The sequence below is a fragment of the Hippopotamus amphibius genome, chromosome X (assembly GCF_030028045.1).
Source record: "Hippopotamus amphibius kiboko isolate mHipAmp2 chromosome X, mHipAmp2.hap2, whole genome shotgun sequence".
Classification (NCBI taxonomy): Eukaryota; Metazoa; Chordata; class Mammalia; order Artiodactyla; family Hippopotamidae; genus Hippopotamus; species Hippopotamus amphibius.
In genome coordinates, this window is record NC_080203.1 from 59,072,105 (window position 1) to 59,098,326 (window position 26,222).

General features: G+C 34.2%; 1 pseudogene; it reads left to right on the forward strand.

The window, feature by feature from the left end:
• Window positions 1-359: 359 nt before the first annotated feature.
• Window positions 360-1,638, forward strand: LOC130841795 (heterogeneous nuclear ribonucleoprotein D-like; annotated as a pseudogene).
• Window positions 1,639-26,222: the final 24,584 nt, after the last annotated feature.

A 26,222-nucleotide genomic window follows, 5' to 3' on the forward strand; every position in this document is an offset into this window, starting at 1 on the left:
GTGTTAAATAGTTTAGTAATTAGCCAAATCATGTGTAATTTGTATAACATATCATGTCTATAATTTGCAATATGGCTAAATTAACACCCTAATGTTGTATCTTCCCTATAGATATTTTTTGCTGTGTTTCAGAACATTTTTACAAAGACACAAAGAGCAGAGGATTCAACATTGAGCTAAATGACATTTTTTCAAGATTTAAAATGGATAATAAAATTCAGCAAAAATATAGCACTACTGGAGCTACATAATTTGGACAATGTCCTAATGCAAGCTGCCATTAAAAACTGTATTAGTATCATCATTATTGCTAGTTGGTATTATACAAAATACACTTAAGAATGAATGACCAGCTCTTCCGCCGCCATTTTAAATCCAGCTCCATACAACGTTCCGCCGCCGCCGCTGCCGCGACTCGGACTGCGCGCCAGCACCTCCCGGCCGACAACTCCGCCGCTATGGAAGACATGAACGAGTACAGCAACATAGAGGAATTTGCAGAGGGATCGAAGATCAACGCGAGCAAGAATCAGCAGGATGACGGTAAAATGTTTATTGGAGGCTTGAGCTGGGATACAAGCAAGAAAGATCTGACTGAATATCTGTCTCGATTTGGGGAAGTTGTAGACTGCACAATTAAAACAGATCCAGTCACTGGACGATCAAGAGGATTTGGATTTGTGCTTTTCAAAGATGCTGCTAGTGTTGATAAGGTTTTGGAACTGAAAGAACACAAACTGGATGGCAAATTGATAGACCCTAAAAGGGCCAAAGCTTTAAAAGGGAAGGAGCCCCCAAAAAAGGTTTTTGTGGGTGGATTGAGCCCAGATACTTCCGAAGAACAAATTAAATAATATTTTGGAGCCTTTGGAGAGATTGAAAATATCGAACTTCCTATGGATACAAAAACAAATGAAAGAAGAGGATTTTGTTTTATAACATATACAGACGAAGAGCCAGTAAAGAAATTGTTAGAAAGCAGATATCATCAAATTGGTTCTGGGAAGTGTGAAATCAAAGTTGCACAACCCAAAGAGGTATATAGGCAGCAACAGCAACAACAAAAAGGAGGAAGAGGTGCTGCAGCTGGTGGACGAGGTGGTACTAGGGGTCGTGGCCGAGGTCAGGGCCAGAACTGGAACCAAGGATTTAATAACTATTATGATCAAGGATATGGAAATTACAATAGTGCCTATGGTGGTGATCAAAACTATAGTAGCTATGGCGGCTATGATTATACTGGGTATAACTATGGGAACTATGGATATGGACAGGGATATGCAGACTGCAGTGGCCAACAGAGCACTTATGGCAAGGCATCTCGAGGGGGTGGCAATCACCAAAATAATTACCAGCCATACTAAAAGGGGATGTTGGAGAAAACAGGAAGAGATTGCTAAAGTAACCCATCTTGCAGGACGACATTGAAGATTGGTCTTCTGTTGATCTAAGATGATTATTTTGTAAAAGACTTTCTAGTGTACAAGACACAACTGTGTCCAACTGTATATAGCTGCCAGTTAGTTTCCTTTGTTTTTACTTTGTCTTTTGCTATATGTGTTATGACTCGATGTGGATTTGTGTTTATACAAATTTTATTTGTATGATTTCATGTTAAACCTCAAATAAATGCTTCCTTATGTGAAAAAAAAAAAAAAAAAAAAAAAAGAATGAATGACCACATAAGCTAAGAAGCAATCCAATAAATGTGAAAATTCATTTTATGATATTCCCCACAGAAAAATAGTAATATTTCCTCAATGGCTTAAAACACATTTAATAGATAAAAGGGAAAAGAGAGTGTGCAATAAAGTGTAAAGCATTAGGTCCAAATAAATTACAAATTTTCTCTTTAATTGCAATACATTGGGGCTTTACAGAGTCAAACCATGTTAAACTTATGATATCCTAATACTTATAGGTGTGAGAACTTCTATAGTGAACGGGTCTTACTGGACTTTGGGGTTACCTTTGCTTCATTCGTAAATTTTACATCCAGAAATATGTATATTTTATATAAAAGATAAGTGAAAACAATTTAATTTTATATTTATTTGCATGAACCTGGATGGAAAGAGCAATATGAACCATTTCCAAAGGTTTTGCCAAACAAAGGTGAACAAAGATTTATAGGCCAGAACACTGAATCTTTTTTGTGGCCTCTAAGAAGTTAACCTTTTCTCAATACTGTTAAATTTTAAAATATACTTTACAAAACACTGATGATTGTGTATCTTAAAACTGGAGGCCTTCCAACCAAACATAAATCTAGTTTCATAATATTTTTCTGGTGAATATGTATGTAATAATCTAAAGTAGACAAATTATAAACTCAGTTCCTCATTAACATTTTTTTTTCAGATGCACAGCATTTACTTCCACAACTGTACTCAAAAATTAAGCAGCTTGTCAGTATGACTTTTCACAGGTTTTAAGAAAATGAAATGACATATTTAAGTAATATCCCAGATTTCAAAATTAAGATCAAGCATTGAAAACATTTGGAATCTATGAGAAAGCATCCAGCTTCAGAAACACACACACACACCCCATGCTGTAGCAGTCTTCATCAGATCTAAATACACAATTTCTTTTTCTTGTTTTTTCATTAAAGTTTTTCTCTTTGTAGGCAATTAAAAACTGTTTAACATCAACACTAGGGAAAATAAATTTCTGGTTCTTGAAGGAAATAGGCAATTTAGAAGGGGATAAAATAAGCTTTGTGGATCCAAAAAAAAAAATTAGGATGCATTTTCTCAAAATATTGTTGCATGGAATCATAATCATTTTGAGTTGAGTATCAACAGAATAACTTCTGAGAGCTAGAAGGGCTAGCTCAGCATTAGCTGTTACCACAAGATGCTATCCCTCTCCTATTTATACAAGTAGTGCTCAAATGCAGTCTCAGGATCAAACATTAGTTTGGAAATTTTATGTTTAGACATATTGCTTATTGCTTAGAAATTTCCTAAGGCATGTTTAGACACATTTTCTAAATACACCTCATTACATTTTTCTTGAATACTGAATATTTGATAAAAGATGCAGAAAAGAAAAAAAAATATAAATAAATTAGAAAAATAGGAATATCCCACTAGAAGGAAGAAAAAGGGCTAAGAAGTTGATCAGTGAACTAACTAACCAAAACAAACAAACAAACAGACAAGCAAAAAGAGTAAAACCCAAGGAAAAATAAACATATGAAGGTATATTATGTTTTACACATAGTCAAATAAATGTCTCTTTTAACAATATGCCATATTATCATTAACCAATAACTAAAAATTATATTAAATAAAACTTACAATATTGTCAGGACAAGCAAGTTCTCACAAATTGACTTTGAAATGTAAATTATGAAAATATTTTTAACAGCGAAAATTCTGTTATGTACATATATTAAAATAGATGGATGAATGGATAGATGGAAAGAGAGGCAGATAAGTTGCTAAACATGTATGTGTAAAAATAAAGAGTAAGTCCACTTTCAATACCATTAAAGAGCACAAAATATTCAGAAGTAAATTAGCAAAAGCAGTTCAAAACTTATACTCTAAGAACTAAAAAACAACATTGAGATAAATTAAAGACCTAATTAAATCAAAATAAGTCCAAAGTTCATGGATAGCAGACAATATTTAAAAAATGACAATTTCCATAAATTTATCTACAGATTGAATGTAATCCCTATTAAAATCCCAGCTGATTTCAACGTAAAATTGACAAGCTGATCTTAAAATTCATATGAAAATGCAAGAAACCTAGAATACACAATTAATTTTGTTAAAAAAAAATTGAAGACACATTTCTCCATTTCAAATCTTACTACAAAGTTAAAATAATGAGGATGGTTTTACCCTCATAAAGATGGACATATAGATCAATTGAATAGAACTGAAAATTCAGAAATAAATCTCACATATATATTCAGTTAATTTTCATAAAATTTCCAAGACAAATCAATGGAGAAAATAGTCCTTTGCTTAGGCTGACTGAAGGTTTATCAATTTTATGTTTCTTCACATACAACCAGCTTTTAGTTTCATTGAGTTATTTTTCTATTTCTTGTTTTCAATGTAATTGATTTCTGCTCAAATTTTTATAATTTCTTGTTTTCTTTTTTTTTCTAGTTGCCTTTGGTGAAAGCTTAGATTATTAATTTTAGATCTTTCTTCTTTGCTAACATGCACAGTGTTATAAATTTCCCTCTGATTATTGATTTTTTACATCATATAAATTTTGATAATTTGCATTTTCATACTCATTTACTTCAAAATATTTTAAAGGATTGTCATGAGAATTCTTCTTTGACTTATGGATTATTTAAAAGTGTGTTATTTTTTTCCAAGTATTTTGGGATTTTGAAGCATTTTAGTGATTTCTAGTTCAATTCCATAGTGGTTTTGAAAGCACACTTTGATGTTTATGCTTTTAAACTCATTCAGGTGTGTTTTACGGCCAGGAAATGGTATATCTTCATGAGTTTTCCATGTGATCTTGATAAAAAGTATATTCTACTATGTCTGAATGAATTATTCTATAAATTTACATTAGGTAGAGGATACTGATGATGGTGCTTTCAGATCAAATATATTCTATTTTTTTCAGATCTTTATTGGAGTATAATTGCTTTATACTGATATGCCAGTTTCTGCTGTACAAAAAAGTGAATCAGCTGGAGATATATATATATATATCCCCATAGCCTCTCCCTCCTGAGCTTCACCATGCCTATCCCACCCCTCTAGGTTATCACCAATCATCAATTGGATCTCCCTGTGTCATGCAGTTTCTTCCCACTAGCCATTTATTTTACATTTGGTAGCATATGTATGTCAATGCTACTCTCTCACTTTGTCCCAGCTTCCCCTTTGCCCCCTACTCCGTGTCCAAGTCCATTCTCTACATCTGCATCTTTATTCTTGCCCTGTCATCAGTACTGATTTTTTAGATTCCATATATATGAGTTAACATATGGTATTTGTTTTTCTCTTTCTGGCTTACTTTTCTCTGTATGACAGACTCTAGGTCCATCCACCTCACTACAAATAACTCAATTTCATTCCTTTTTATGGCTGAGCAATATTCCATTGAATATATGTGCCACATCTTCTTTATCCATTCATCTGTTGATGGGCATTTAGGTTGCTTCCATGCCATGGCTATTGTAAATAGTGCTGCAATGAACAATGGAGTGCATGTATCATTTAGAATTATGGTTTCTCATGGTATAGGCTCAGTAGTGGGATTGCTGGATCATTCGGTAGTTCTATTTTTAGTTTTTAAGGAATCTCCATACTGTTTTCCATAGTGGCTCTATCAAGTTACATCCTCACCAACAGGGCAGGAGGGTTCCCTTTTCTCCACACCCTCTCCAACATTTATTGTTTCTAGATTTTTTGATGATGGCCATTCCGACCAGTGTGAGGTAATACCTCATTGTGGTTTTGATGTGCATTTCTCTAATAATTAGTGATGCTGAGCATTTTTTCCTGTGTTTGTTAGCCATCTGTATGTGTTCTTTGGAGAAATGTCTATTTAGGTCTTCTGCCCAGTTTTGCATGGGGTTGTTTGTTTTTTTTTTGACTTTGAGCTGCATGAGCTGCTTGTGTATTTTGGAGATTAATCCTTCGTCACTTGCTCCATTGGCAAATATTTTCTCCCATTCTGAGGGTTGTCTTTTTGTCTTGCTTATGGTTTCCTTAGCTGTGCAAAAACTTAAATTTCACTAGGTCCAATTTGTTTATTTTTGTTTTTATTTCCATTACTCTGGGAGATGTGTAAAAAAGGATATTGCTGTTATCATCAATGGTGAAAAAGTGAACATATTTCCTTTAAGATCAGGAACAAGACAATGTTGTCCACTCTCACCTCTATTATTCAACATAGTTTTGGAGGTTTTAGCCACAGCAAGCAGAGAAGAAAAAGAAATAAAAGGAATCCGAATTGGAAAAGATGTAAAACTGTCACTATTTGCAGATGACATACTATATATAGAAAATGCTAAAGATGCTACCAGAAAACTACTAGGGCTAATCAAAAAGCTTGGTTAAGTAGCAGGATATAAAATTAATGCACATAAATCTCTTACATTCACTAACAAGAAAAAATCTGAAAGAGAAATTGAGGAAACACTCCTATTTACCATTGCAAGAAAATGAATAAAATACCTAGGAATAAACCTACCTAAGGAGGCAAAAGACCTGTATGCCAAAAATTATAAGACACTGATGAAAGAAATCAAAGATGACACAAAGGAATTGAAATATATACCATGTTCTTGGAATGGAAGAATCAACACTGAAAATGACTTTACTACACACAACAATTTACAGATTCAATGCAATCCCTGTCTAATTACCAATGGCATTTTTCACAGAATTAGAATAAAATTTTACACAAATTACATGGAAACACAAAAGATTCCAAATAACAAAAGCAATCTTGAGAAGGAAAAATGGAGCTGGAGGAATCAGGCTCCCTGCCTTTAGACTATACTGCAAAGCTACAGTAATCAAGACAGTATGGTAGTAGCACAAAAGTAGAATATAGATCAATGGAACAGGATAGAAAGCCCAGAGATAAATCCATGTACATATGGTCAACTTATCTTTGACAAAGGAGGAAAGAATATGCAATGAAGAAAAGACAGCCTATTCAATAAGTGGTGCTGGGAAAACTGGACAGCTACATGTAAAAGAATTAAATTAGAACACTCCCTAACACCATACACAAAAATAAATTCAAAATGGATTAAAGACCTAAATGTAAGGCCAGACACTATAAAATTCTTAGGGAAAAATATAGGCAGAAAATTCAAATATATTCTTGCTTATTCTCTGTGTGCTAGAGCTGTCAGTTGCTGATAAGAGGTTTGTTGATGTCTCCAACTAAAATAATGGACTTTTTTTTCCCCACTTATCCTTGTAGTTTATCAGTGTTTGCATCATACTTTTTAACATTCTTTTGTTAGGCACGTGCACACTTAGGATTGTTATGTCTTCTTGGAGAATTGATAACTTTATTATAACACACTATATTTCTTTATCCTTGATAATGGTTCTCGCCCTAAAGTCTAATCTGCCTGTAATTAATATAGGTACTCCACTTTCTTTTGGTTGAGTATAGCATGGTATATCTTTCTCCATCTTTTTACCTTTAATTTATATCTTTATATTTAAATTGGATTTATTTTGGTAGACAGTGTATAACTGAGTGTTGGTTTGCTTGTTCATTTTTTCCTTTAATCTGATAGTATCTATCTTTTAATTGTTGCATTTATACCATTCATATGTTAAATGATTATTGATATAGTTAAGATATTCCATATTTGTTACAGTTTTTTTAATAATTGCCCATATTTATTTTTTCCTATTTTTTTATTTTCTCTTATTTTTCTTCTTACTCTAGTTTTAACTGAGCTTTTTATATGATCTCATTTTTTTCTTAACATATTAGTTATACTTTACAAAATTAGTGGTTGCTCTAGAATTTGAAATATACATTTACAACTAATCTTTGTCTGTTCTTAATAATGCTATACCAATTCACAGATACTGCAGGTTTTTTATAACAGAGTATCCCTCCTCCCACCATTCCCTTATAACTTTTTTGTCATATACTTCACCTATCCATGAGCTATAGTCATCTGATAAATTGTCCCTAGTATTATTTTGAACAAGCTGTTATCTCTTAGACAATTTAAGATTAAGAAAAATAAAATGTTCTATTTACCTTTATTTCTTAAATTCTCTATTTCTTTATGTAGATCAAAGTTTTAAACCTCCATGATTTCCTTTCTTTGAAAAAAAATTATTTTAACATTTCTTGCAAAGCAGGTTTAATGACAACAAATTTCCTCAATTTTTGTTTGTCTTTAAAGCATATTTCTTCATCAATTTTAAGGAATAATTTCACTGAATGTACGATTCTTGGTTAGTTTCTTTTTCTCTCATTTACTTTTAGATACCAAGTCTTTAATACTTCACTCTTGTCTCTTCTTTCTTATGTGGCTTATATACAGATGTCCAATATAATTGTAATTCTCTTTCTTTATGGGTAAGTTGTTTCTCCCCTCTGGCTTCTTTCAAGATTTTCTCTTTGTCTTTGGTTTTCTGCAAATTGAATATAATATGCCTAATAGTATAATTCCTGGTGTTTATCCTGGCTTGTGTTCTCCAAGCTTCTGTGATTTGTGCTTTGATATCTATCTTTAATTTTGAAAAATTCTAGGTCATTATTACTTCACCTATTCCTCCTGCTTCTCATTTTCTTCTTCTTCTGCAATGTCCGTTATACATATGTTACATCATTTGTAATTTTCTTACAGTTATTGTATATTCTGTTTCATTATTTTAATTTTTCTAGTCTTTATTTTTCAGTTTTGGACATTTATATTGAGCTATCGTTAAGCTTAGTGCTTCTTTTTTTAATAATTTTATTGGGGTATAGTTGGTTGACAATGCTGTGATAGTTTCTGCTGTACAGCAAAGTGAATCAGTTATACATATACATATATCCACTCGTTTTTATATTCTTTTCCCATATAGGCCATTACAGAGTATTAAGTAGAGCTCACTGCTTCTTTACTTGACCATGTCCAGTCTCCTGTTAAAACCATCAAAGGCCTTCTTCATTTCTGTTACAGTGTTTTTGATTTCTAGTATTTCCTTTGATTCTTTATTAGAGTTCCCATCTCTCTACTTACATTACCTATGTCTTCTTGAATGCCATCTACTTTTTCCATTAAAATCCTTAGTATATTATTGGTTATATACATGGTTATTTAAGAATTCTGTACTGATAATTCCAATAATCCTGCCATATCTATGTCTAGATCTGATGCTTGTTTTTGCTTTTTTGTCATGCCTTGTAAATTTTTGTTGAAAGCTAGAAATGATGTTTTGGGTAATAGGAACTGTAGTAAATAGGCCATTATTGTGAGGTTTTTAAATCTATCTGGCAAGCAGTTAGTCTGTGTTGACTGCTTGCTATGCTGTAGTTGTCAGAAGATCAAATTTCCTCTGGTTTTCTTGATTTCCTCTCTCTCATATCTTTAGGTTTCTCTAGAGCTTCCTTCCTGAATAGTATCTGAAACTTGCAGTTCTTTCACTTCTAATTTCTGGTTATCAGAAATTACTTATTTATTGATTGCTTATTGATGTGGTTACTTGGTTGTCAATTGTGGGTGTAACAGAAGCATTCTATATTCTTATGATTAACTCTCAGTCTTTTAGTGAGCCTATGACTTAGACTGTGCTCTTCAGAAGTTCATCTCAGCTTTTTGTTTTCTTCCCTTAGATGAGACAGGAAGATTTGAGGGGGCTGGAATTGGGTACATCAGGTCAAAGAATAGAAGCAGCTTCACTTGAATATCTCCCTTCCCGCAGGTTGGTTACATTCTGGTAACACCCATGGCAGTTAAGATTTCATTAAAATATTTCCCATTGAGGGAAGGCCTTTGTTAAGTACAATGTAATACTCTGGGCATATTTCAAAATGGTTATTTTTCCCTCTCCTTGCCATAAATATGCAGGAATTTATATCTGATGTTCACAGTGAGAACCCAGTGGGGAACTGGATGTAAAAGTCACAAAAGTGTAGGGACCATTTGAAAGCTAGGGCCACATGAGTTTTTTAATCTCTCAAGCTGGCTCCAGTGGTGGTTTCTTCTCCCAGGAAGCTGGAATTCCCTGCATGTGTCTGTCACTCCAGTTTTAATGTGGACATTTGCCCTGTAAGCTCAATTTTATGATGGATCTAAGAAAAGTTGCTGATGTTTAGTTAGTTCAGCTTTTTTCTCATTGTAGAGGTGGGAATGACAACTTCCAAATTCTCTACCTGTTAAATTGGAAATCACATCAGTTCTGTTTTCAGCCTGTTGCATTTGAATATTTTTGAGACATCTATGGGATGCCTACTTTGAAATTGTGGGAGAAATAAGGGTTTAGTATACATATGCAGGGCATAAACTTGATACTATTTTATTTTAAAAATAAAAAAATCAATTATTCTGAACTGAAATCGTTTGTTGGTTCAAAATTAACTTTTTAAATACAAAGTGATTAATAACTTTTTTATAAAAAAGAGCTATAAGATCATAGATGTCAAAAAGTAAAATTTGAATTTAGGGGAAGGAAAGAAAGGGATGGCAAGTCTCGAAACATTTTTGAAGTATACTAATTTTTATACATAAAATTAAAAAGTCTTTATATAAGTACATTTAGGTTTTATCATAATATCTACATTTGAAAAGCACTTTAATGGTATTTTATAAGCCTCAAAAATAATATTGAATTTACTGATATTTTTCTAAAATCTCTCTCTCTCCCAGGAAACATATCATGTAAAATGTTTGCAAAGTTTTGGTAATCTGGGGTGACCAAAAATGTATTATTGCCATTTCTTATATTCCTTCATTCTAGCTGCCTGTAACCACCATTTATTCAGACAAACATCCTGCAAGTTTTTTCATTTAATTTTTTTCAGAAAAACAATTTTAGAAGCCAAAATCCAAATAACATCCAAAACCAGTAAAAGAAAATTCCCGAGGGAAAAATCTAAAAAGAAAATCAGAGAATCTTACAAAAGGACTATTATTTTATATCAATCTCTGTAAAGCAACTTGTCTTTTTTGTCACACTACATTTTTTCTGCAAACATAAAATAAATATACATAGTGTTTATTTCATTTCACAATTAACAGATTAATCACCTTTAACTTAATCTATAATTTACAAATGAAATTCTAATCAGTCATAACATATTTTGATGGCTTATAATCAAAATTGATCAATCTCAATCAAAATACTCTGTCCTTTACATAAAGAACTTTTGATAACATATATCTCTCTGTTCTTGACATATGTTGCAATACTTGTTATATGAATTACTATTGACAGTTCTTGCTTGACATTAATATTTAATATTCATTTTATGTACCAAGTGTAATCATTATAGAACCAAGGGGTTCATGTGTTATTGCCAAAATATTCTAAAAGAAATGTTTGTTCCTTTTCAGTGCATGCAAAAATAGAAGAAATAAAGCAACACAATTGTTTTTTTTAAATAAGTAACTACCTTTTGTATGATGCTGAAATACTGACTAATTAAAAGAACATTTGGTTTATATATGATGTATGGCATACCTACCAAATATTTTAATGATTAAAAACTATTTCTTACCTGAAAGATTGTTGACAGAAAATTTTAATATTAATTTCATCAAATATTATAAATTTATTTCCTTTTATTTTGACCTATAATCATTCTGCAATAGATTTCTCCATTTGAATTGGATTATATATAATTTGCAAAATATATTTCAAATAGTACATACACATGATGGATTCAAAGGGAAGAATGGAAGGAAATTTATATTTATTTGGGACTTCTTTTCTGGAGTAAGTCCAAATATTAAATAAAGCATGGGGAATATACATTTGCAATGAAATGTTATTTGCTGAGAGCATAGATATAAAAGATGTGATGCAAACCAAACTAAAGTGTTATCAGTTCATGTGCTTCTCAGCACATATTGGAGAAGAGTGAAATAGGGAGATGGTTATGCACTTCTGAAAGACAGTGTCAGATAAATGTGAGCATGATTTACCTTGCTATTAAAATATTTCCTAAACTTTTTGTTAGCAGTTCTTCATTTGTAATCCTGTCATATTATGTAAAATTTCACAGTTTTTACCACATAATGCCTGTTATTGTGGTTGTTCATGATTATGCACTATCTCACCATCAGGAATGAAAATTTCCTGAGATCAGAGATCACATCCTACAAACTTTTTTTTTTTTTTTTTTTCCTGTTTAGCACTTGGTATTATTGCAGCAGTCTTGGGACGTTATCAGTGCCTGCACAAAATTATCATTGATGGCTTCAGTATTTTATTGTCTTTTTGGATTCTCTATTTTACCAGCAGGTTTAAGCCATAAGGAAAGAAAATAAACAAAAAAAAGCAAGGGGAAAATTAAAAGAAGAGAATAGATCAGAAAATAAGAAGTAAAAGAAGAAAAATAAGGATTATATTATTGAAGAACAATGCTATGCTATTTCAACTAAGCTAGTTAAGATAACAGACACACAAAAAAGTAAATACTGTATGATTCCATTTCTATGAAATTCTAGTAAAGGTGTAACTAATCTATAGTGACAAAAATCAGGTCAGTGATTGCATAAAGGAGGTCTGTGAGAGTGAAGAAACCTGTGGGGGGGATACAGATTTTCTATATGTGGTGGTTACACACTGTATATAGTTTAAGTGGGTGCATTTTATAGTAACCAAATTGTAACTCAATATATTTTATTTTTAATATAAGCAGGATAAAATAATCATAATTAAATTATAATATACTGAAACAAATATCTGAGTGTATTAGGGTTCTCCAGAGAAATAGAACAAATGGGATATAAATGTATATATTGATAAATATAGACATATATATATATGAGGAAGTTTATTATAAAAGTTGAGTCATGTGTTTATGGAGTCCAAAAAGTCCCATAATCTGCCATTTGCAAGTTAGATAACCAGGAAAGCTGGTGGTATAATTCAGTCCAAGTCTGAAGACATGGAAACCGGAGAGTATCTGGTATAATTCTCAGAGTCCAAAGTCCAGACAACCAGGGGCTTCTATGATTATAGGCAGGAAAAGATAGAAGTCCCAGCTCAAGAAGAGAAAAAGAAAGTTGCCTTACCGTCTATTTTTTTTTTTCCCCCCCTGTCTGGGCCTGCAATGGATTGGATGATGCCTCCCCGCATTGATAAGGGAATCTCTCTATACTCAGTCTACTGATTCAAAAGTTAATCTCTTCCAGAAACTCTTTCATGTGGGAAGACATTCAGAAGTTTTTCTGAAACCTTGTAAATGTTACTAAAAGTAATTAAAGTATGTGGGCTGAGCAACTGGATGCAGAATGTCCTGCTTGAGCAGTGGAGGAACTAAGGGTGCTGGGCGTGGAGACTATGGGGGCATAGGCTACCGTGGAAACAGAATATTGACCCTCTTTGGGGGTGCAGCCCCTTTCTCACTTGCACACCTCATATCACCCTGTTTGGCCCTGGAGGATGGCTGGTTAGCCAGAGATGGGTAAGATTCCTCAGGGGAGGAACAACCTAAGACAGGCACAGTCGCAGAGGGGCCAACAGGGGTGGGGCACAGACCCCTAATCCTTCTGAGAGAGGTCTCCTGCCCCCAGGGCTGCTTTGCTCTCCACGCCCAGCTCAAATCTGCACCCTGCTCAGATCTACACTTGCTCAAATCAAACCCAGGAGGCAAACAAAGATCATTGCCCCAGTCATGTGAGGCCTTTGTGTGTTTATTTCAAAGATAGCCTTGTTTATGGGACTAAACTGGAAGTGTTAGGCTCTTAGGCTATGCCAAGAACTCAATAAAAGCAACGTGGGATCAATCAGCAAGGCTCTTGATCCTAGAGATCTTGAGTCCCCCGGTCCCATCTTTCTCTTAAATCTGTGTCTGTGTTTTCTTTAAGCTTGCGGCACCCGTCACTCACCTCGAGTCGCCGAGCTGGTCTCGGCACTTTCACAGACAAACCAAGAAATAATGTTTTACCAGCTATCTGGGCATCCCTTATTCCAGTCAAGTTTACACATAAAATTAACCATCACATTGAGTAAATATAAATAAAACCTTGGAGATGAAAGCAAGGCTGGAGTAGTTGAGAGGGAGGTAGTAGAAATTGTATGTTAATAATTATCTAATCTTGAATAAGAAAAATATTTTGCAACTTTTATTTTTGATTTTTTTTTATTGGAGTAGATTTGCTTTATAATGTTGTGCTAGTTAAAGTTGTACAATGAAGTGAATCAGCCATATGTATGCATATATACCCTCCCTCTTGGATCTCCCTGCCACCCCCCCATCCCATCCATCTAAGTTACCACAGAGAACTGAGCTGAGCTCCCTGTGTGATATGTCAGGTTCACACTAGCTATCAGTTTTACACATGGCAGTGCACATATGTCAATTCCAATCTCCCATTTCATCCCACCCCCACCCCATGTCCACAGGTCCATTCCCTACATCTGTGTCTCTATTCCTGCCCAGGAAATAGGCTCATCTGTACCATTTTTCTAGAGTCCACATACATGCATTAATATATATTTGTTTTTCTCTTTTTGACTTATTTCATTCTGTATGACAGTCTCTAGGTCCATCCATGCCCCTACACATGACCCAATTTTGTTCCTTTTTATGGCTGAGTAATATGTCATTCTATATGAAATGCATCACATGTTCTTTATCCATTCATCTCCTGATGGATATTTAGGTTGTTTCTATGACCTGGCTATTGTAAATAGTGTTGCAATGAACATTGGAGTGCATGTATCTTTTCAAATTAATGTTTTCATTTTCTGTGACTAAATATCCAGAAGTGGAATTTCTGAATTGTGTGGTAGCTGTATTTTTAATTTTTTGAGGAACCTCCATACTGTTTTCCATAGTGGCTGTAATATTTTACATTCCCACCAACAGTGCATGAGGGTTCCCTGTTTTCCATATCCTCACCAATGCTTGATAGATCTTGTCTTTTTGATTATAGCCATTCTGAAAAGTGTGAGGTGATAGGACATTGTTTTTTTTTTTTTTTTTTATATAAGTTGGAAGAAGGAGGTACACACATTGTGTTTCTTTTAGTTATATAAATTTATTTATTTATTGGCTGTGTTGTGTCTGTTGCATGCAGGCTTTCTCTAGTTGCAGTGAGCGAAGGCTAATCTTCATTGTGGTGCATGGGCTCCTCATTGCCGTGGCTTCTCTTGTTGTGGAGCACAGGCTCTAGGCACATGGGCTTCAGTAGTTGTCGCCCATGGGCTCAACAGTTGTGGCTTATGGGCTCTAAAGCACAGGCTCAAGAGTTGTGGCACACGGGCTTTGTTGTTCCACAGCATGTGGGATCTTCCTGGAGCAGGGATTGAACCCATGTCCCCTGCATTGGCAGGCAGATTCTCAATGACTGCATCACCTAGGAAGCCCCACACATTGTGGTTTTGATTGCATTTCCTTAATGATTAATAATGTTGAACATCTTTTCCTGTGTCTGTTAGTCATCTGTATGCCTTCCTTGGAAAAATGTCTATACTTGTCCTCTGCCCATTGTTTAATTAGATTGTTTTTTTTGTTTTGTTTTGTTTTGTTTGTTTGTTTTGATGTTGAGTTGTATGAGTTCTTTGTATGGCTTGGATATTAAGCCCTAATCTGACATATCATTTGCAAATATCTTCTCCCATTCAGGAGGTTGCCTTTTTGTTTTTGTATGGTTTCTTTTGTTAGGCAAAAGCTTTTGAATTTGATATTGTCCCATTTGTTTATTTTTGCTTTTGTTTACCTCTTCTAAAGAGACATATCCAACAAATAATGCTTAAAACATTTTAAAAAGTATAGTACCTTTGATTTCTTCCAGAAGTTTTATCATTTTATATTTTACATTTGTCTTTAATTCATTTTGAGTTTATTATTGTATATGTTGGAAAATGGTACAGTTTTATTCTTTTACTGTAGCTGTCCAGTTTTCCCACAACTGTTTATTGAGAGTCTGTCTTTTCTCATTGTATATATTTGCCTCTCTTTTCATAGACTAATTAACTATACAAGTGTGGGATTATTTCTGGGCATCTATGTGTATTTTAAAAGATAAAGATATTGACCACCTGCATTCTGCCACTTAATGTTACAAATAGAATATTACCACTACCTTAGAAAATAGTTGTTGATCCTTCCACAACTGCACTTCTCTTTTTGCCATTAGAAGTAACCACAATCTTCAATTGTATCTTAACCCTGTTGTTCTTTCTTCTTTCCTTTATAGTCTTAACAAATTTACGTGTTTTCCTACAAAATAAAATTCAGGGATTTTTCCTTGTAATAATCTCCAAATTGAAGAAGTCATATCAATGTATGCTATGAATTTACTCCATATTATTGAGATTTACATATACTGATTCATATTGCTATAGTTGAATCATTTTTATTGCCATACAACATTCCACTCTATGACTTTACAACAATTTCTTAATCTGGTATTATTAGTTATTTGGGTACTGTCCAGGTTTTACATTTGGCTTTTTGCTGTACATTAATTGTTGAGCACATGCACAACTGTTTTCAGAGATATATAAATATTTGGAGTAAAAGTGTGGGGTTATAGAATATGTACACATTCAATATTACTAAGTAATACAAAAAGATTTTCCTGACTTTTTGTATCAATGTAAAATCTCAGTTGGTGAATTTACTGTGATTTAAGAACACAAAGATTTCTGTAAGTATAGAATGTTGTCTTACACATGACATGAAAGGTGCAATAAATAATAGAACAGAAATAAAGTGAAAAGGCATTCCACAACAAACTAAAAAATATTTTAATACATATAATTGACAAAAAACATATTCTGAAAAATAAATCTAAGATAATTTAAGAAAAAATCAATAAGGAAAAGAAAAGCAACCTAACAGAGCAACAGACAAATTTTACAAAATTCTTTCCATATATGCCAAAACATAGATGACCAATAAATGCTTGAATACATGCTCAGTTCTGTTAGTAAGAAGACAAATACAAATTTGATCCTAAATCAGATATTATTTCACACCCATTAGTTCAGGAAAAATGAAAAATACAGATAATATTAAGTGTATCAGTTTGCTAGGGCTGCCATAACAAAATACCCCATACTGGGTTGTTCATCAACAGAAATTTATTTTCTCAATATTCAGGAGATAAGAAGTTCAAGATCAAGGTGTCAGCTTGTTTGGAGTCTCCTGAAGCCTTTCTTTTTGTCTTGCAAATGGCTGCTTTATCAATATCCCCCACATGGTTATCCCTCTATGTGTGATGTCTATGTCCAAATTTTTATTCCCATTAAAACATCAGTCATATTGGATTAGGGCACATTTTACCTTACAACTTTTTTTTTTTAATTATCTCATTAACAGCTACATCTCCAAATACAGTCACATTCTGAGGTACTGGGTATTAACACCTCTACATACGAATTGCAGGGCATAATTCAGCCTATTACATTAAATTTAAGCTTTATGTAGTTCAAGTGCGGGAGGCAATCTTCTAGCAGAATTTCTTCTCTCTCAAGCAAGGTCATTTTTTGTTATATTTGGGTCTTCAACTGATTGGATAATGCCCAATCACATTATGGAGGACATTTTGCTTTATTCACAGAAAGAGCAGAGTACTTGACCAAGTAGCTAGGCATCATAGCTTAGCCAGTAGACACATAAAATTAACCATCACACTGTCATAAAATTTTACTATAATCTCTTATTTCTCAATATATGGTAAATATGTCCTATTTTAGAACACTATTATTATTTTTTTCTCTCTGTCTCCCTATCTCCTTCTTTCTCTCTCACTCATCATTTTTAAAAGAGGTTTCTCAATTTTCTCTTTTCAAAAACCAACTTTTTGCTCTGTTTCTGCTATCTATTTAAGTATTGTTTTTCATTTGTCAATATCACCTTTTTATTTTTTTTTTGTTTTCTTTCTTACAGATATGGTTATTTTTCTTAATTTCTTAAGTATTATGGATGAACATTTATTCTTAGTTGTTTTTTGAAAATTTATAATTATCTAAAAAACAGTAAATAACATTTTACTTTCATTCTACAAGTTTTTATAAGTAGTATTAATATTACTGTACAGCTCTATTTATTACCAAAATATTATTATTATTTCTTTCAGGTCCATAAATTATTTAGACATGTCATGATTGACATGCAAATATATTAGTTTTTTAAAAATACTTTGTTGAATATAATTTAAGTACAGTAAATTAAAAGTATTTAAATTGCAAAATTTGATCAATTTTATTATATGTATTTCTGTTTAGAACCAAACTAATCAATGAATTCAGTAAATTTGCAGGATAAAAAATCAACATGCAAAAATTAATTCTGGGAAAACAAAAATAAATAAGTGGGACCTAATGAAACTTAAAAGCTTCTGCACAGCAAAGGAAACTATAAACAAGACAAAAAGACAACCCTCAGAATGGGAGAAAGTATTTGCAAATGAATCAACAGACGAAGGACTAATCTCCAAAATATATTAACAGTTCATCCAGCTCAATATCAGAAAAAAAAACAACCCAATCAAAACATAGACAGAAGACCTAAATAGGCATTTCTCCAAAGAAGACATATGGATGGTCAAGAGGCACATGAAAAGCTGCTCAACATCACTAATTATTAGAGAAATGCATATCAAAACTATAAGGATTTATCACCTCACATCATTAGAGTGGGCATCATCAGAAAATGTACAAAGAGTAAAAGCTAGAGAGGGTATGGAGAAAAGGGAACACTTTTGCACTGTTGGTGGGAATGTAGATACAACCACTATGGAGAACAGTATGGAGGTTCCTTAGAAAACTGAAAATAGAATCACCATATGACCCAGCAATCCCACTGCTGGGCATATACCCAGAGAACACCATAATTCAAAAAGACACATGCACTCCAATGTTCATTGCAGTACTATTTACAATAGCCAGGACATGGAAACAACCTAAATGTCCATCAACAAATGAATGGATAAAGAAGGTGTGGTACATATATACAATGGAATATTACTCAGCTTTATAATGAATGAAACTGGGACATTTGTAGAGACATGGATGGACCTAGAGACTGTCATACAGAGTGAAGTGAGTCAGAAAGAGAAAAAAACAAATATCATATATTAACACATATATGCAGAATATAAAAAATGGTACAAATCAAGTGGTTTGCAAAGCAGAAATAGTGACACAGATGTAGAGAACAAACATATGGACACCAAGTAGGGAAAGCAAGGAGGGTTGGGATGGAATGAATTGGAAGATTGGGGTTGCCATATATACATTACTAATAAAAAAATAATACCAAATTGTACACTCTAAAGATATGCAATTTGTTGTATGTTAACTCTACCTCAATAAAAGTTCTTAAAAAATAATTAATTCTGGGGGCTCCCCTGGTAGTCCAATGGTTAAAACTCCATATTTCCACTGCAGTGGGCATGCGTTCAATCTCTGGTTGGGGAACTAAAATCCTACATGCCATGTGATGAGGCCACACACACACACACATAAACAATTGTGTTTCTACACATTAAAAATAAATAATCTGAAAAGGAATTCACGAAATGGATTCAATTTATAGCAATATCAAGGAGAAAAATACATTGAAATAAAATTGAGGCTAAAAACTTATATGCTGAAAACTGCTGAAATTAAAGAACTCATAAATAGAAAGACATAATAAAAGTTCACGGATTGTAAAACAACAGTTTTAAGACACCGATACCACCCAAAGTGATCGACAGATTCTATGAAATCCCCATCAAAATCCAAATTGCATTTTCTTTAAAAAATAAAAACAATATCATCCTCAAAATCATTTGAAACCTTAATGGAACCAGAAGAGAAAGAACAATCTTGAAAAATAACAAAGTTTGGTGTCTCACACTTTCTGATTTCAAAACCTACTACAAAATGTATAGTTATCATAACAGTGTAGTACTTGCATAAAGACAGTTACATACATCCATGGAATAGAATAGAAAGCCCATAGGTAAATGATTGCATATATCATCAAATGGTTTTAACTAGGGTACTAAGACGATTTAATGGTAAAAGGACAATTTTTTCAAAAATTTGTATTGGGAAAAGTGGTTATCCACATGCAAAAAAAAATCAAGTCGGACTCTTTTCTTACACCGTATACAAAAATTAACTCAAAAAGGATCAAACCTAAATGTAAAAGCTAAAATTACAAAAGTCTTAGAAGAAAGCATAGAGGTAAATCTTCATCACATTGGATTTGACAGTCATTTCTTGTTATGATCTAATATGACAAGTAAGAAAAGGAAAAAAAGTAGATAAGTTGGACGACATCAAAATTGAAAATTTCTGTCCATCAAAGGCACTATCAACAGAGTGAAAAGGCAACACATAGAATGAGGAAATATTTGCAAAAAATATATCTGATAAGTGGTTATTATCCAGAGTATACAAACACCTTCTACAACTCAACAACAACAACAAAACTCATTTAAAAGATATGCAAAGGACATAGACATTTCTCCAAGTACATATACAAATGCTAATAAGTGTATGAAAAGATCTTCAGCATCACCAATCATTTGGTTAATGCAAATCAAAACCACAATGTCATACCTCTAAAAAATTTAATAAACAGAAACCTCAATTATATAGAGATGGGAGACCAGAAGGGGGAGCTCTCATGTTCTGCAATAACAGCAGAGCCCAACTGAAAAAAGGAAGAATTTTCTCTCATGGCAATGACTCAGCCAATGAAAAACCATGGACTCTGTTTATTATAGCCTTCCCAACTTCATTTTCCTTCCCTACAGGAACTTGCATATGGCTTGCCATGGTTGCAGACATTGAATTGCAATTTGCTGCTGACCCCAAATAAACCCATCTTTGCTGGAGAAACATCTAGTAGCCTGTTTGTTTTAGGTCAACACACCACTGCACACCAATTAGGATGGCTAATATATGTAAAAAAAAAAAGACATTTATTGTTCAGGATGTGGAGTGATTAGAATATTTGTGCACCATTTGTAGGAATGTAAAATGGTAGAACTACTATGGAATAGGATATGACAAATTCTCAAAAAATTAAGAACAAAATCATCATATGATCTAGCAATTCCACTTCTGGTTATATGCCCCAAAATATCTGAAGGGAGAATCCTGAAGAGACACCTGATACACTCATGTTTATAACAACATTACTCACAATAGCCAAAAAGTGGAAGCAATCCAAGTGTCTATAGACAGAAAAAAATGGATAAACAAAAGGTAGTGTATCTTAAAATAATAATTACATTATAACATATATTCATCAAGGATAAACCCTGAGGACATTGCACTAAGTGAATACTTAGTACAAAAGTACAAATACTCTATGATTCCATTTAGATGTGATATTTAGAGTAGTCAAATTCATAAAGACAGAAAGTATAATATTGTTAACAGGAGCAATAGATGGTCTAAATAGGATTATATCTATGAATAAAATTGAGTCAATAATTAATAACCTACTAAAACAGAGAATGCCAGGCCTAGATGGATTCCTTGGTAAATTCTAGTAAACTTTTAAGGGAGAAATGACCCAATTTTCTACAATATGTTTTAGAAAAATGAATGCTTCCTAACTCATACTATGAAGCCAGTGTTGCCATAATACAAAAAAAAAAAAAAAAAAAAAAGAAAGAAAAGAAAAAGCCATTACAGAAAAGAAAAAGTACAGGCCAATACTTTCCATGAACATAGATGTAAAAATCCTCAGCAACAAATTAGCCAATCATATTTGACAATCTAAAAATAAACATGAACAAATGAAATTTATTCTCAGTATTCAAGGCTGGTTCATTATTTGAAAAATCATTTAGTATAATCCATCACATCAATAAACTAAAGGAAAAAGTAATGGATCATATCAGTAGATTTTAAAAAAGCAATTGAAAAAATTTAATACCCATTCATAATAAAAATTCACATAATAGGGGTAGGAGAAATTTCCTCAATTTGGTAAAGAACATTTACAGAAAACCTATAGCTAACATCATATATAATGTTGAAAAATACTAGGAACAATGCTAGTGTGTACCCCACCTTGCTCCTATTCAACATCATACTAGCACTCTTATGTAAGAAATTAGGGGAAAAAAAGAAAAAAGAAAAAAAAAGTGTGTAGGTTGGGAAAATATATATAAAGTTTTCTTTATTTTAAGATGACATGATATTCTATTTAGAAAATCCCAAAGAATTAACAACAACAACAAATCTTGAAACTAATAAGTGATTACATCAAAATTCTAGGATATAAGATTGATATCCAAAGTCACTTGCTGCCCTATATTAAAATAATAAATAATTGGAATTTAAAATTAAAACACAGTACCATTTACATTACCACCAAAAATAAAATAAAGTGTAAATACAACCAAATGTGTATAAGATCTCTGTGAGAAAAACTGCAAAATTCTGATGGTAAATATCAAAGAAGATCTAAATAAATGGACTGATATCCCATGTACATGAAAGGAAAGATTTAATACTGATAAAACATTATTTCTTCTCCACTTGATCTAGAGATTCAGTGTAATTTTAATCAGAATTACAAGAGTTACTTTGTGGATTATTTACATAATAACTTGGAAGTTTATATGGAAAGGCAAAAGACCCAGAATGTCCAAGATAACACTGAATAATAACAAAGTCAGAGTATCCACTCTATCTAACTTCTAGACTTCAATAATGATACAGTAAACTAAGTGTGGTATTAGTGAAAAACTACACAAACAGATTAATGGAAAATAATATAGAGGTCAGCAAGAGTTCTATATAAATGTATTCAAATGATTATTGACAATGGAGCAAAGACAATCCAATAAAGAAATTATATTCTTACCCCAACAGGTGGTTTTGGAACAGCTGGACACCCACTTGTTAAAAAAATGTCTAGGCCGGAATCCAAGCAGCTGGAACCTGCTCAGTTCACACGGCCAACTAAGAGATGACTGTATGTACAAATACACAGAGAGCCCTGAATTCTTGACTGCAACTCTCCTGAGACTCTCATGCACTGGCTCTACACCACTTCTGATGTAGGGATGTGCAGCCTTCCCCCATGAAGCCTGTCTGAACTAGTCATATTGCTCTGTAATTAATAGTCTATACGTTAAGGTAGTTGGAAGAGGAAACAGCCTTCCTATTTCCAGCACCTATTCTCATCTCTAGCACAGAAGAAGAGCTCGAAAATGTTTTGTAGAAGCTATTCCTGTGTTTGTTTTAGTCATATTTAAAACTCCAGAATGGGGCAAAAGATGGTGAAAAAGAGAAGGATGTGGAGTGCATCTCTCTCCACAGATGCATGAGAAATACATCAAAAGATGCAATAATTCCCACAGAAAATTGGCTGAAAACTAGCAGAAGACCTTGGACACCAGAAAGGATTACAAATATCCCAACATTACTGGATAGGATGGGGGCGGGACAAGAAAGAGGAGGAGAAGAAAAGAAAGGGACGGTCCTACACCCTGGGACAGGGGAAGCTGAAACAGAGGATAGACTACTGAATTCATGGAAAACTGACGGGGAAACCCCCTCTCCAATTGGGAATTTGATTGGGTCAGAAAGGAAGCATTTGGGACTGTCCAAAGAGGGTGAAATGGCCGATCTGTGGCAGGTGGGAAAGAGTGAGAGACATACAGAGGTTCCATACCATGGCTCTGCATGTCCTGGACTAAGACATGGGTTCACAGCAGTACAGGGACTCTGGGAGCTGGAACACTGGAACTGGAGAACTGGGTTAGGGTGAGAAACAGTGTTGGCTGTGGGGAAACAGACTGAGGGGACAGGAGGGAAGAAATACACAGGAGTGTGCCTACTGCAGAAAGCTGGGCAGCCATGCTGGTGACATGCTAATGCTGACTCACAAGCATGGGGGAGGAGCCACTGTTGTAGCCTCTTTTTTGGTGCCTGCAACAAACAAAGGGAAACCCCCTCTGGGCCTGGCTGTTGCAGACTACAAGGGATAGAAAAAGCCCCCTGGGAGGGGGGTGGTCTGGTTTGCCTGCTGCTGAGAGCCAGAAGAAGTGTGCAGAGTGGGCTAGCTTTGAACGCTTTCCATTTACACCTGAGCCCACCAGCTTCCCTATGCAATAGGCACAGCCAACACAGCCAGGGCTCCTGTGACCCAGGAATGGCACTACTGCTGACTCACACACAGGGGAAGGAGCCACTATTGTACCCTTTCTCTCCCCACACACTGGCATCTGCAGACACACAACAAAGGAAGCTCCACTGGTCACAGAGTAATACAAAAGACCCAGAGGGCTACCACTCAGGCACCTTAAACTGGGCACCAGTGAAGAACCACACTAAGGAGAGATTTCCTATACCTGTGTCCACCAGCATCCCTGTGCATTCGGTGTCATCCCTGGGGTGCCTGCAACCCAAACAAGGTGCTACTTTTGAGTTACATGCAGGGAGAGGAGCCACTATCAAAGCCTCTCACTCCCCATACACCTGCATGTGCAGATGAACAGTAAAACCCTCACTGAGGCAGACCCAAAGAGCTCCAAGGCAGCCTCAGGGCCAGATCTTGGCAGTTAGACCATACACAGAAGCAGGGACAAAACCAAAGCTGAACACCAGGGACAGGGGGACTAAGGAAGAGTTTCTAAAATCTTTCCATCAGATATACATGCTGCAAACTAAATCCCCATGATCAGCTAGGCAGACTCTATGTCTTTGGAATATCTGAGTAAAAAATGAACTTTCCCACAAATGAAAAAGGTCTAGCTCTGACAGCTATGGACTGTGGGAACAAGCACACACAGGAATCAGGCCAGATCAGAGCCTAAGTGGACCCCATAGGACCCACAGAACGTCCAGACTCCAACCCAGAGGCAGAGGAGAGCTTCTTGGGGAGGCAAAGGTGGCCTGAGGCTCAAGGCATGTACAAGGACACTTACAGCTGAGACCCCAAGGAAACAGAATTATTATTATTAATTCTATTGATCCAATCCATTCTGTTGTTGGTTCTAGCTTTTTTTTTTTTTCTTTTTTTGATCTCAGTCCTACAGGATGTTCACATTTTATAACATACATTTTATTCAATTTTTTACTTTTATTTTTATTTTTAGCCTTTTAATATATTTCTATTTATGGTTAGCTTTATTGTAGTGCTAAATTTATCTCCCTTATCTTCTTTTCTTCTTTATCTTTAATATATTTCTATTTTTTATTTTTCTTTTTATATTTCCAGTCATCTACACTCTTCAGTTGCTCTGTGTTTTATCCATTTTCATCTTATTTCATCTTATACTTTTAATCAATATTATTGGTCAGCTCTGTTTCCTTGCTTTATTCTTCAGATGACACACTGTTTTGGTTTTTGTTATTAGGTTTTGTCTTTATCTTAGTTTTAATTATAATGATTTGATTTCACTTCAGGGATCTTCAGTCTATCTGGTTGTATTCTTGTTCTTTGTTCCTTCTTTCTATTCAGTCCCTGCTATACTTGGTCCTCGTTTTCACAATTTCCCTGGGTTTTTCTTTTGTTTTGCTTTGTTCTTTGTTTTCTGATTTTGAATTTTTGTTGGTTTTCTCTTTGTCTGATTGCATTCTGGCATTCTTCTGTCAGGTTGTTCTAGTGCTTTATGTTGTATTGGGTTCTGTTTCTGTTTTTATCATGCATGTACATGTTTCCTTGATTCAGTATATGTTTGTTTGACTTAACATTTACCATTAGCCTGGGCCTTGAATAGTCTTTTTTGATCCCCTTTATTGCTGGGATGAGCAAACTCTAGTGTCTGGATTCCTCAACCAGAAGTCAAATTGGAGGCACTGTGGAGGGAGCACTGAGTCCAGAACATTAGAACACTAGAGAGTCCTCAGCCACAGCAAAGATTAACTGCAGAGAACTTTCATGGAGGCCTATATTAGAGTCTCAGACCCAGCTTTGCCCAACTGACTGCAACTGTCACTGCTGGATATCTCACAACAAACTACAAGTAAGACACGAACACAAACCCACTCATCAGTGCACTCAGACAACCTAGAGCCATAGTAAGCTCACAGATACCCTAAAACATACCACCTGACATGGCCCTGCTCATCAGAGGGAAAAGACTCAGGACCACACACCAGAAAGCAGGCACCAGACACTCTAATCAGGAAGCCTACTAAAGACACTGGAGCAACCCCACCACAGAGGGCAGAGAACAGAAACAAGAGGAATTCCTACTAGGCAACATAGGGAAAGGAGACAGCAAATACTATAAATTAGACAAAATGAGAAAACAAAGAAACTCCTTGCAGGCAATGGAACAAGATAAAATCCACAAGACCAAATAAAAAAAGAGGAAACAGGAAAATTGCCTGAAAATAATTCAGAGTAATGATAGTAAAGATGACCCAAAATCTCAAAAACAAAATAGGGGAAGTACAAGAAACATTTAATAAAGACCTAGAAGAACTAAAGAGCAAAACAAACAAACAAACAAACAAACAAACAAAAAAGTAATGAACAACACAATAACTGAAATCAAAAATACTCTAGATGGTATAAACAGCAAAATAACTGAGGAAGGAGAACAAGTAAGTGACTTGGAAGACAGAATGCTGGAAATAACTAAGATGGAGCAGAAAAAAGGAAAA